Source organism: Sorghum bicolor, chromosome 3 (genome assembly GCF_000003195.3).
Source record: "Sorghum bicolor cultivar BTx623 chromosome 3, Sorghum_bicolor_NCBIv3, whole genome shotgun sequence".
NCBI lineage: Eukaryota > Viridiplantae > Streptophyta > Magnoliopsida > Poales > Poaceae > Sorghum > Sorghum bicolor.
The window spans coordinates 44,843,138-44,854,868 of NC_012872.2; the positions used below are offsets into that span (position 1 = coordinate 44,843,138).

The window sequence follows — 11,731 nt, forward strand, 5'->3', positions numbered from 1 at the left end:
GATCAACCAGTCAGTTGGATCCTGTTGAGTGAAGTTAATACCCAAAGTTTGGAGTTGTCAATCCGCTGTTTGCGATCAAAGGTTATATCTTTTATACTAAGTACGTTATATAATTTATGCATTGTCTTTTGATATTACCCCTTATTTGTTGCTATACGTGAGATTTGCCTTTTAAAACTCGCATATGGTGCATATCTGGTTTTGTCCTTAAAATCGGGTAGTACAAAGCCCGAAGAAACGATGACGGAGTTGAAGAAGATCAACGAGGGGTGTCGGAGATGAATAACAAAGGAAGACCAAGCAAGAACAACAAAATGGAAGCTCACAACAATGGTGCTCTCTGTTTCGAATGGGCAGAGGCGAGGACGAAGCCGGTCTATAAACCGGACCTTTAGCACCGGTTCATAACATAAACCGGTGCTAAAGGCTTTATCTCGGCCCATGGCACTGGCCGGTGCTAAAGGGGACCCTTTAGCACCGGTTGGTAACATGAACCGGTGCTAAAGGGTCCCGGCCCCGACAACACCTGTCAGTAGCCGTTGGGCAGGACCCTTTAGCACCGATTCGTGTTACGAACCGGTGGTAAAGGGGCCTTTAACCCCGGGCCGCAAAAGGCCGAGGTTTTTAGCGATTTTGGGCATCGACCAATGCCTCATTCTGTAGTAGTGTGTGCATGGCGCGCGCGCACACACACATCGTTGGCATATATGTGCCTCATGGAGTGAACCTAGGGTTGGGTTGGGATCATATATAGGACCAAACCGATGCATGAGAGGTTTCACCTTGTTCAACTCAACCAGCGACAGTCTCAACTCTCCCATGTGGTACGTATACATGAGCCAAGAGAATTTCGCCATAAACTAATCGGTGGGAGGACAAAGATGACTCAGCAAACTGTTCAATTTTTAGTGTCTTGATGAAATTGTAGTAGTATACTATTCTCTATTGGTCTGCTGGTACAAGCACACAGCAACTTGCAGATTTATCCTATGTGTACAATATCTCACTCTGAGTCATCAAAATAGGATGTGGCGCCAACGACTAAGCAAATCGCCCAAGTATAATTAGCTAGAATTTAAAAACAAAAGAAAAACACTACGATCACTACTACAGTCAGGTACAGCAGGAGCGGCTAAATAAGCTCCGCACTTATGCAAACGCTCTTACAGTGGAATTCACTGTAAGGGCGGTTCAACATCAGCCGCCCTTACAATAACCCACTTTAAGGGCGGTTGAAAACAACAACCACCCTTACTAGTGACCACTGTAAGAGCGGCTGGTGCTTTCAGCCGCCCTTATAGTGAGCATCAGTAAGGGCGGCTTGCGTCTCAGCCGCCTCTATTGTCTACATTTGCAAGGGCGGCTCAATCTAGAACCGCCCCTAAAGTTATTTTACAGAAAAAAATATAAAAATTACAATAATCGAGTTGACAGCACAGCACAGCACCATATACATATATACATATATAATCAGATTCTCAACAACACAGATTCACAACATAAATATTCATACATGTACACAGCACCACATTTATAGTCCAACACATTTCAAGTCCAAAATGTTTCCAAGTCCATTACAAATTCATCCAAAAGAGTCCGAAATTTTTCAAGTACTAATACAAATCGATCACAGTCCATTCCAACAAGTTCACATGTAATCAACGACCTAGACATAGCCTATCCCACTGACGGAGGTGCTGGTAAAGAGGATTGCTACCTAAGTCAGAATGTGGGTTATGGTAATAACCTTTGTAATAAACAACATGGTCCATTATAAAGTTGCAAAGGTCACCGACAATCTCTAAGAGGTCATCATCCCTGTAGACATCCCTTTTTAGTCCTTTTTCTTCTTTCCACTACAAGATCGTAAAAGACAAGTTTAGGTCTATTGTAAAGAAGAGATTGCAAAGCTAAGTGAGAAATACTATGTTTTCATACTACAACCCACTAAGAGATTCAAACTTACCAATTCAGGGTGTCTCCTGTAGCCTTTTGTGTTACTGATGAAAGCACATACATAGTATCCACAATGCAGACTCCCTGGCCTTTGCTTGGGAAACTTTGTTTCAATTTACAAATGGAGATGTCAAGTATAAGTACTGAAAAATTAGAAATTTTATGCCAAACTAAGTCGCACTTACCGAACATAGAGATTTGAAACGCAAGTGGCTCCCCAGACCTAGATCATGCCTTCCTTTGTGATTCTTGACATAGGCCCTGAATGCCATGTTTGAATGAGAATCGATGTGACTTATAGTATGCAGAAGTCAATATTAAAGTGAATCACATAAGGTTACTAGGATTACTAATTTGCTTACGTAATGAGAATTGACATGAAGTCTTTATATGTGTGAGGGTCAAAATATGTAGAATCACAAATCCATGTCATGTTCATCCCGACATCGACACCTATGACTATCCAGTGATTGCTACAACAATTTTAAATAAACACATAAGTACCATGGAATCAAAATAAGATAAACCGAACTATCGTTAAGTATACAATTAATAGAACTTACTTGAAGTGGTATGGAATCCATATTGTATCGAAGTGTTGGAGATTCTTTAAACATACGGCAATCCACGCCGCAACCTTAAGAGACTCTTCTCTTATTTTGGCCGCACGGATCTTTTCTTTCTCCGCCAACGTCCCTCCAGCAACTAGCTGTGGCGCATCCAATTCCCATCTCGATGGGTAATTAAAATTTATTTGAGCATGTAGATTTCATAAAGTGTGCTTGCATTCTAAAAATCATGACGTAAGTTAGTTTTAGCAAAATCCAACTAGGTTACTTTCAGATCATATCAAGAGGAAGAGGAGTTACAGAAACCAAGTGCGAATCAGATTCATCGACATTGAACTAAGGTGAAAGCATGATTGGATGTCGCTGAAGTCAAAGGCAATACCCGAAGCAGGGCCACCAAATGTGCGAGCAGGTATTACTGCTTCCAACACATTCAGTTCTGTACGTGAAACATGCAAGTAGTACCAATCATGGAACCTTCTCATTCCATATGGCATCTTACACAAGATCCGATTTGGTAGGAAACGTTTGCCTTTTACATATTCTTTTGGGCAATCCTTTGACCACTTGATGGTTTCAACATCTGGATACTTTGTTATCGTTGTGTAGTCTGAGGTGTCAGTGGGCATCCTGTAGGCAGATTTGTTCGGGCCTTGGTTCTCAGGCTTGAACTGGTCATGAGCAAACCACTTGTACATACCCGAGACGTTCATATCCACAAAAGATGTTGACCCTGTTGACCTTATCATGATGGGGATCTTTTCACGAGCTACACATACTAGAGGGAGTAGTTCTTCATGTATCGGCGGTGCTTGTTGAAAAGTCTGTGCCATCTCATCATGGCCTTGCTCGGGGCGAGCTGGAGAAGGTTGTGGCTTAGGAGGCACATGTGGTGTCTCGTCATGCTCTGACTCGTCACGAGCTGTAGAAGGTTTTGGGCTATGAGGCACATGTGGTGTCTCGTCACGCTTTGGCTCAGCACGAGCTGTAGAAGGTTGCGGGCTCTGAGGCACATGTGGCGTCTCATGCTCTGGCTCCGCACGAGCTACAGAAGGTTCACCTATTTGAGGCTCATGTGGCGTCTCATCATGCCCTGGCTCGACCCCTTGCTCACCAGCGGTTGGAGAAGCCGGTGCCCTCTCATGCATCAAGTGGTCCTCATGAGACGGTGAATACACCTCTCCATCCTCAAGGTGGACTCTCTCCAGGTGTACATCACTTGGAGTTGGCGAGGAAACATTCAACACAATATCCTTTTTGTACCAGAGGATGAACTGTTTCATGAGTAGTCCAAGCTCACGAATCCCCTTGCTAGTTGGGTGTTCAATCTTATGCTTCGTGTACTCAGGATTCACGGTATGCACTCAACCTTACTATAGTCGGCCAGGACCGGTTTATGGTGCCAGATGTCGCCTGGAATTGGAGGATGTGCCAGACCCGTTACCACCTCAGCCATCTCCTGTCCCCTACCGATGGGAATCAACAGGATGCAACGAGTTGGCACCCGTATGTGATCGACTGAGGCGGAGGTTGCATTGGAACCTTGGCTGCTTTGAACATTTGGAGGGCTACCAACTAGAACCAAATCCCTAGGTGGCTCCATTTGTGACCGTCGCTCAGTAGACAGTCCTTGCTCCTGTAGTTCCTTGGCAACTAGGGTCTTCACTAGGGTGGCAAGACTCTCCTCCCGGTTTCTACCATGTTTCTTGTACATCTCCACATCCTCTCGAAATCCTTCCTTCCAGGTCTTATGTTTCCCCAATCCCCTGACATAGCCTATGTGCTCGGGGTTTCCCAAGCCAAGGCTAAGTTCGTCCTTCTCTCTAGAAGTAGTGAATGAGCCCTTCACGGTGTCTTCAGAATATTTAATTATCCCTGACACTGCCTCCTTGGTCTCTGGCTTCGCAAATTTCAGATTGCTGCCTGATTCTTCAAGATTCCTTGCAAAGACCCAACGCTTGGTGCGTGGCTTCAATTTCATTACTTTTGTATTCCCAGCAGCTACGGCCTCCTCTTCCATCTTTCTAAACATCTCTTCCTTGCCCTCGTAGCCACCAGGGCCTAGACGAGGGTGGTGGATGTTCTTCTTCGCCTGCAAGCTGTTCTTTTCACTTAAGGCCAAAGATTCTGGTGCAGTCTTCTCAGCCACGAGCAACGCCCAGATAGCAGGAGTGATGTGTCCATACTTATGGTACGGAGTTAACCCCTTTTTGATGTACTCGGTGTTCAGCTCATTCCTCCAACGCTGGAAGGATTCTCCCATCATCTTCATAGCACGTCGTCTTACTAGGGGTAGCTTCTCTGTGGAATCCTAAAATTAAAATTGACCAATAGATGATTTTTCCATAGGTCATCCTTTATGTCCTCTGGATAGTCGTGCCAATTGTTGATATTTGGGAACGCAATAAGGAATTGATCCGCAAGCGCACGGATATCGGTGAGCACTTCACCCGGGAGGTTATCCAGAGTATCGTATTTATTTTTTTACCACTAGGAGCAAGAGTGCATCTGACTAACCGGTCTATTACTACTAACCTTTAGGCACAAAGAATGTCTTTCGATGTGAGTGATAAATAGAGAAGACTGCAACCGTAGTCTCCTTCTAACCTTGGTAAGGATGATCTACTGTTCTAATGGGGAGGCTAACGGAATCTAGACACCACAAAGGATGTTCAACCCGCACCTATAAACCCTATCCTTCCTGCTAACGAGATGTGATCTACAAAGGTAGCTCGGAATTGTCACGTTCCTCACTACTACCACGGTCTAGCTAGTCAGGGAATATCTATGAGTACCCCAGCCTAAACACCGCATTTACGCCAGCAATGATTACTCTAAACTCTACGCGAAGAGATTAAAGTAAACTCATAAACCATAAGAACAATAAAACAAGAACTTACTAGAATTTAGAAGTCGAATTACTGAAGAATCCTAGGAGCAAGCTTCGGGTTAGGAGAACTTGATCCCGCAGGTACAAGCTTGGAGTAGACACCGACAGGCCGGGCTTCCTCCACTCTACACCTCCACTCTATCTCTCTCAATCTAGTAGAAACTAGAAGATCTATTTCTACCTTACATTGATTGCTAAGCCTAAAAAGAAATATTAATTAGAGAAGAGGTTTTCCTTCGAGGGCACCCCTCAGTCTCTATGATAATTTCTTCATGTCTTGTCCAGGGGCCAGGGGGGCCTTGCTTATATAGTCCTCCCCTTCTATGCGTTTTTGGGTCGATAGGCGAGGTGGTACTATGTTTTTCTTGATCCAATAGGTCGGTGGAATGTCCGGAGCGAAGAGAGTACTGATCTGGCTCCAGAGGGGGGCGGGCGCCCAGGTCCTCAGGGCGGGCGCCCTGGGCCTGGCCCCGTTTCGCCTCCGCTTCGGTCTCGTGGCTTCTGGAGTCTTCTAGATGGTGTAAAATTGCGCGGTGCGTTGATATCTCTATGTAATCCCGACATGTGGGCCTTTCTTCCTTATTTCCTGATAACCCCCTGCAGAAACAGATAAACAACAAAACTCGTGGAATTCTGTCAGATCAAACCCTAATTCTAGGTGTTGGTTGCATATTGGTCCTTTCTCTTGTTTATTTGATAATTAAAATTGATACTTAAGAACCGTCAACAAATACCCCCATACTTAGGCTTTTACTCGTCCTCGAGAAAAGGATGGTTAAGAAAAATATCTGGGGTAAACATTTTAAAAACATTCTTTATATAATTGCAGGGTGTTAAAATTCCACTGTGTACCATAGTCAGGGAAGTATATGGTTAAGAGTAAAGATCCTTTCTTCTCAATCCTATCACTTGGATTTTTTGTATATATTTTTGAAAGAAAGTTAGCATACCTTTTGATCCTCATAGGTTCTCTCAAATCACTCATTATCTTTTATATATATATCTCACTGAGGTTGTTTTATTTTGCAAAAATTCTCAAGCATTCTTACTTTGCATTTATTGCCTCATCAAAACGGGATCCGAGGAGGGGAATGTCATACTCTTAGATCAAAGACTTTGGAAATTTAAAACTTTGTCAACTCTTGCTGGCATATTGCTTATTAGAGGGACCATGGGCTATCATTTTTTTTCTCTTTTCTCTTTTCTTCCTTTTTTTAAGTGGATACCGAGGTACCCCTAATTCTACTGCCGGACACTTGTCCATTTTTTCTGCGAGGTTGTCGAGCACTTGCTCCTTTTTATTTCCTCGAAATATCTCTATTTTTGCATAGCACATGCCTCTAATGCAATAATACTTCGGAAGAGTGAATCTTACTGAAATAATGTCTTGATCTTGGGAGCATGATAAATCTCTCAACAAGGGTCTAACTCATTTTGAACAAACTCAATACAGAGTAGATAGCTTTTATAATCATAATTAATATTTTTAGTTTTATCAGGCATATAAAACAGTGAGGATGGTAGCTAGAATTTTGAATATTTTGAAATAAATTCTCCAAGCAACAATGATATCAAGATTAAGAAACTCATACTCTACCATTCCATATTGACTTACGTAACACAGGGTTTTAAAATGATTTTATAATAATTGCAATTTTTCAGGAAATACCATAGATTGAGATTAATCATGATTAGAAATATTTTTAATCTTTTCATCTTATCATGTCGGAAACAATATTCTACATAATCCAAAATAAATGTATGTGTAAAGTGTGCAGAGTGTGTACCTGAATCGTGGAGTGATGTAGTTGGAGTGTGTTTGGCATGTCAAGGGATCTCCCCCATACTTGTTTTCTGCTTTCTTGCACAAAGATAAAGTAGAGACACACAAGACATAATAATAATAATAATACTCTTTATTAATCTTGAGGCATTTATTACAAAAGACTGATAGCAAACTAATAATAGCAAACTTAAACTGAATTTAAAGATAGATGACTAAGATGCATTGCCTCAAGGTCTAATCTAGATAACTTAGCGGCGCTCTAATTCTTTGATCTTCTTGTTGGCACTGGCAAGATCCTGCCTAAGGCCTAGTATAATGGTGTTGTGGTTAGAGAGCTGCCTAGTGAGGGAATTAATCGAGGACTGGAGGTCTATGATAACTCTATCTAGCCTGCGAACTTCCTCATCAATATCCATTATAGTCTTGCGACGCTTGGGAGGTGTCTCAAAAGCATTGAGAGAGTGCTTCGGGGCTGCCTTTGGAGGGATGAAACGGACTTTGGCTGCTCTAATCCCTTCAAAGTAAGGCCTTTCCTCCTCCGTAGTGTAGCGAACACTGCTGATCTCGCCGCTCCGGTTGGTCTTGACTCCAACGACCCTCTCATTGGGTCTAGGTGGAAGGATCCTTGTGCCGGTTGGCACCTTGATAGTGGTCTTCGTCTTGGATGATGATCCTGTGAGGAGTAGGGGTTGTGGCGGTGCGGTGAGAACTGGTTGAGCATGGTAAGATTGGGCGGAGCTGCATTGGCGTAATGGCATGGCTTCTAGCTAACGCTCTGTGTTAGCCGGGACGAGAGCACGGACATCGGGGTCTTCCACAGGCTCCATGTTGAGGTTGAAGGGGACGACTTCCCAATCGTCGTGGTACTTCTCAGCCATTGGAGTAGCAAGGAACTAATCAAACTTTAATTGAAGGAGAGCTAATCAAGCTCTAATTGAAGGAGAGAAAGCTTGGTGGCTTGGTGTTTGAAAACTGAGGTCAGGGGTCTGTTTATTTAGGGGTCAAAAGGGTGCCTTTATGGGTTGTTCGGGTTGCTCCCGTCGACGTGCGTGCGAAACTTTCCATCCGAGGGATTATTCGGATCACCCTTAGTGCATTTTCCATAACAGAGAAAGTCGGGACCGAGGGGGAACAGGGGCTGGGCGCCCGCCCACTTGATCTGGGCGCCCGCCCTCTCTCTGGCCCCTCTGTGGGCCCACTTCTCCGAGCGCGTTCTGGATGCGGAATTATTTAGAAAAATATATATATGACCCAAAACCATCAGACCAAAAGTGTCGGGCTCTAATTCTCCATGGGAAGGTAAAAATGGACTACGTCTATTTCTTCAAATTCCTCATTGGGCTCTAAAAATAATTTAAGACGTTGACCATTTACCTTGAATAACGTACCTTCGCTATTTTGAAGTGTGATAGCTCCGTGGGATGATGAATTGATTACCTTGAATGGTCCTTCCCATTTGCTCCGGAGTTTTCCATGCCCGAAAAGCTTCACCCTGGAATTAAAAAGTAATGCCTTATCTCCGGGTGTGAACTCCTTCTTCTTGATTCTCTTGTCATGCCACCTCTTGACTCTTTCTTTGTAGATCTTTGAATTGTGATATGCCTTCTCTCGCCATTCTTCCAATTCTGATAGTTGCATTCTTCTATAATCTCCAGCAACATCTAAGTCCATATTCCATCTCTTTATGGCCTAGTGTGCTTTGAATTCTAGTTCAACAGGTAGATGGCAAGTCTTCCCGTACACCAATTGGTATGGAGACATTCCGATTGGGGTCTTGTATGCTGTCCGGTATGCCCAGAGTGCATCGGGTAGCTTGTCTTTCCACGCCGTTCCCATTTCATTTACTGTCTTCTGAAGAATATTCTTGATTTGTTTGTTGGAAGTCTCTGCTTGGCCACTTGTCTGAGTATGATAGGGGGTAGCGACGTTGTGACGGATTCCATGTCTTGATAGATATTGCTTGAAGCGTTTGTCGATGAAGTGTGCTCCTCCATCACTTATCACTACTCTGGGGACTCCAAATCTTGGAAATATAATTTCTTCAAACAATCCTCTTTGAACTGACGTTGTCGGCATGCTTGCAAGGTAATGCTTCTACCCACTTGGAGACATAGTCAACTGCCACCAAGATGTACTCACACTTCTTTGATGGTGGAAATGGACCCATGTAGTCTATTCCCCAGACATCAAAGAGCTCAATCTGAAGGTTGTTGGTGAGTGGCATTGCATCCCTTGTATTTATGTTTCCGTGTCTTTGACATGGCCCACATCTTCTGATATATTGCTTCGTGTCTTCATACATTGTAGGCCAATAGAATCCACACTGCCAGATCTTTGAATGTATACGGAATGCTCCATAGTGACCTCCATATGGTGACGAATGACATATGTCGATGATCTTCCATCCTTCCTCAGTGGTCTCACATCTCCTGAGTAAGCCATCAGAGCATACTCGGAAGAGGTATGGCTCATCCCATATATGTGAATGACTTTCTTGAATAAGCTTCTTCTTGTTTGCTCCTGGTGGTACATACCCTGAAACCATAAAATTAACAATATCTGCATACCAGGGGTCAGACCTGTTAATCCCGTAGAGCATGTCGTCCCGGAGTGAATCACTGATGGGGGTTTCCTGTGGACTCTTAAAATACATTCTAGACAAGTGATCAGCAACAGAATTTTCTACTCCCTTTTTATCTTTTATTTCTATGTCAAATTCTTGGAGTAATAAGATCCATCTAATCAGGCGAGGTTTAGCATGAGCAAATATTTTAATGCAGCATGATCAGTGTAAACAGTTATTTTAGCTCCAACTAAATAAGATCTAAATTTATCAATGGCAAAGACAACAGCCAGAAGCTCTTTTTCAGTGGTTGCATAGTTAAGTTGAGCTCCTGTCAAAGTTTTACTGGCATAAGCAATTGCATGATGCTTCTTGTCTTTAGTTTGTCCTAATACTGCCCCCACAGCATAATCACTAGCATCACACATAATTTCAAAAGGTAACGACCAATCAGGGGGTTGAATGATTGGTGCAGAGATGAGTGCTTTCTTTAATAAATTGAAAGATGTTAGACATGCATCATCAAATTCGAAAGGAGCATCCTTGGCTAGCAAAAGAGTAAGTGGTCTAGCAATAAATGAAAAATCTTTTATGAATCTACGATAAAAACCAGCATGGCCAAGAAAGCTTCGAATTCCTTTTATGTTTACAAGTGGAGGTAGTTGTTCAATTACTTCAATTTTTGCTTTGTCTACCTCAATCCCTCTTTCAGACACTAAGTGTCCTAGCACTATTCCTTCCCTAACCATAAAATGACATTTTTCCCAATTAAGGATTAAGTGCTTTTCTTCACATCTTTGCAAAACCTTGTCTAAGTTTTCAAGACAATTATCAAAAGTTTTTCCATAAACAGAGAAATCATCCATGAAAACTTCCATAATCTCTTCAATCATATCAGAAAATATAGACATCTTGCATCTTTGAAAAGAAGCTGGTGCATTACATAACCCAAAAGACATTCTACGATAAGCATAAGTTCCATAAGGGCATGTAAAAGTGGTTTTGCTTTGATCATCAGGATGGATCGGGATTTGATGATACCCTGAATATCCATCTAAGAAATAGAAGAATGAATGGTTTGCTAACCGCTCTAGCATCTCATCTTTGAAAGGTAAAGGAAAGTGATCCTTTCTCGTAGCTTTGTTTAGTTTTCTATAGTCTATGCACATCCGCCATCCTGTGACGGTGCGTTGCGGAATTACCTCGTTCTTTTCATTCATAATAACAGTCATGCCTCCCTTTTTAGGCACAACTTGGACTGGGCTCACCCACTCACTGTACGGCACAGGATATATAATCCCTACATGCAGCAACTTTATAACTTCCTTTTTAACTACCTCTCTCATAGTGTTGTTAAGTCTACGTTGGGGTTCTCGAGAGGGTGTAACAGAAGGATCTGTTGGAATACGATGGGTACAAATCATAGGACTGATTCCTGTAAGATCTTGAAGTGAGTAGCCGAAAACTGAGTGATGTTTCTCAAGAATGGTCATTAATCGCAGAGTTTGATCCTGAGTGAGTTTATCGCTAATGATCACAGGGAACTCTGGATTATTGTTTAGGAAAGCATAGGTAAGATCGGGTGGTAAAGTTTTAAGCTCTATGGGGGGTCTAGGTGTTTCTGCAAACTCATCTAAGGGTTCAGGCTCGGAAGGTTCGTCTTCTTCTTCTGTGAAGATAGGAGTTTCGTCTTCTAAGTCTGGTTCATCTAAAAGCTATAGAGATGCAGCCTTTACTTCCTCCATAGGATCAGGCAAAAGATATGACTCGGCCTTATTATTTAAGGAGTGTGAAAATATTATTGGGAATTTAAAGGTTTTTCCAAAAGAAATGTGTAGCTTTCCAGTATGACCTTCATAAAGGAGTCTTCTAAAAGGTTGTCCTATCAACAGGTCGAAGTCCCATGTATCAAAGATATAGAAGTTCAAATGAACCATGGAGCCTTCTACCGTAAGAGGCAGGACATT

At 42.6% G+C, this 11,731-nt stretch overlaps 1 long non-coding RNA gene across 1 annotated transcript; it reads right to left on the reverse strand.

Annotated features, from left to right (window-relative positions):
• LOC8075523 lies at positions 1,772–2,186 on the reverse strand. The gene is made up of 3 exons (XR_002451067.1): positions 2,142–2,186; positions 1,967–2,059; positions 1,772–1,856 (listed from the first exon to the last, which is right to left on the reverse strand). It is a non-coding gene; the product is annotated as an uncharacterized LOC8075523 (long non-coding RNA).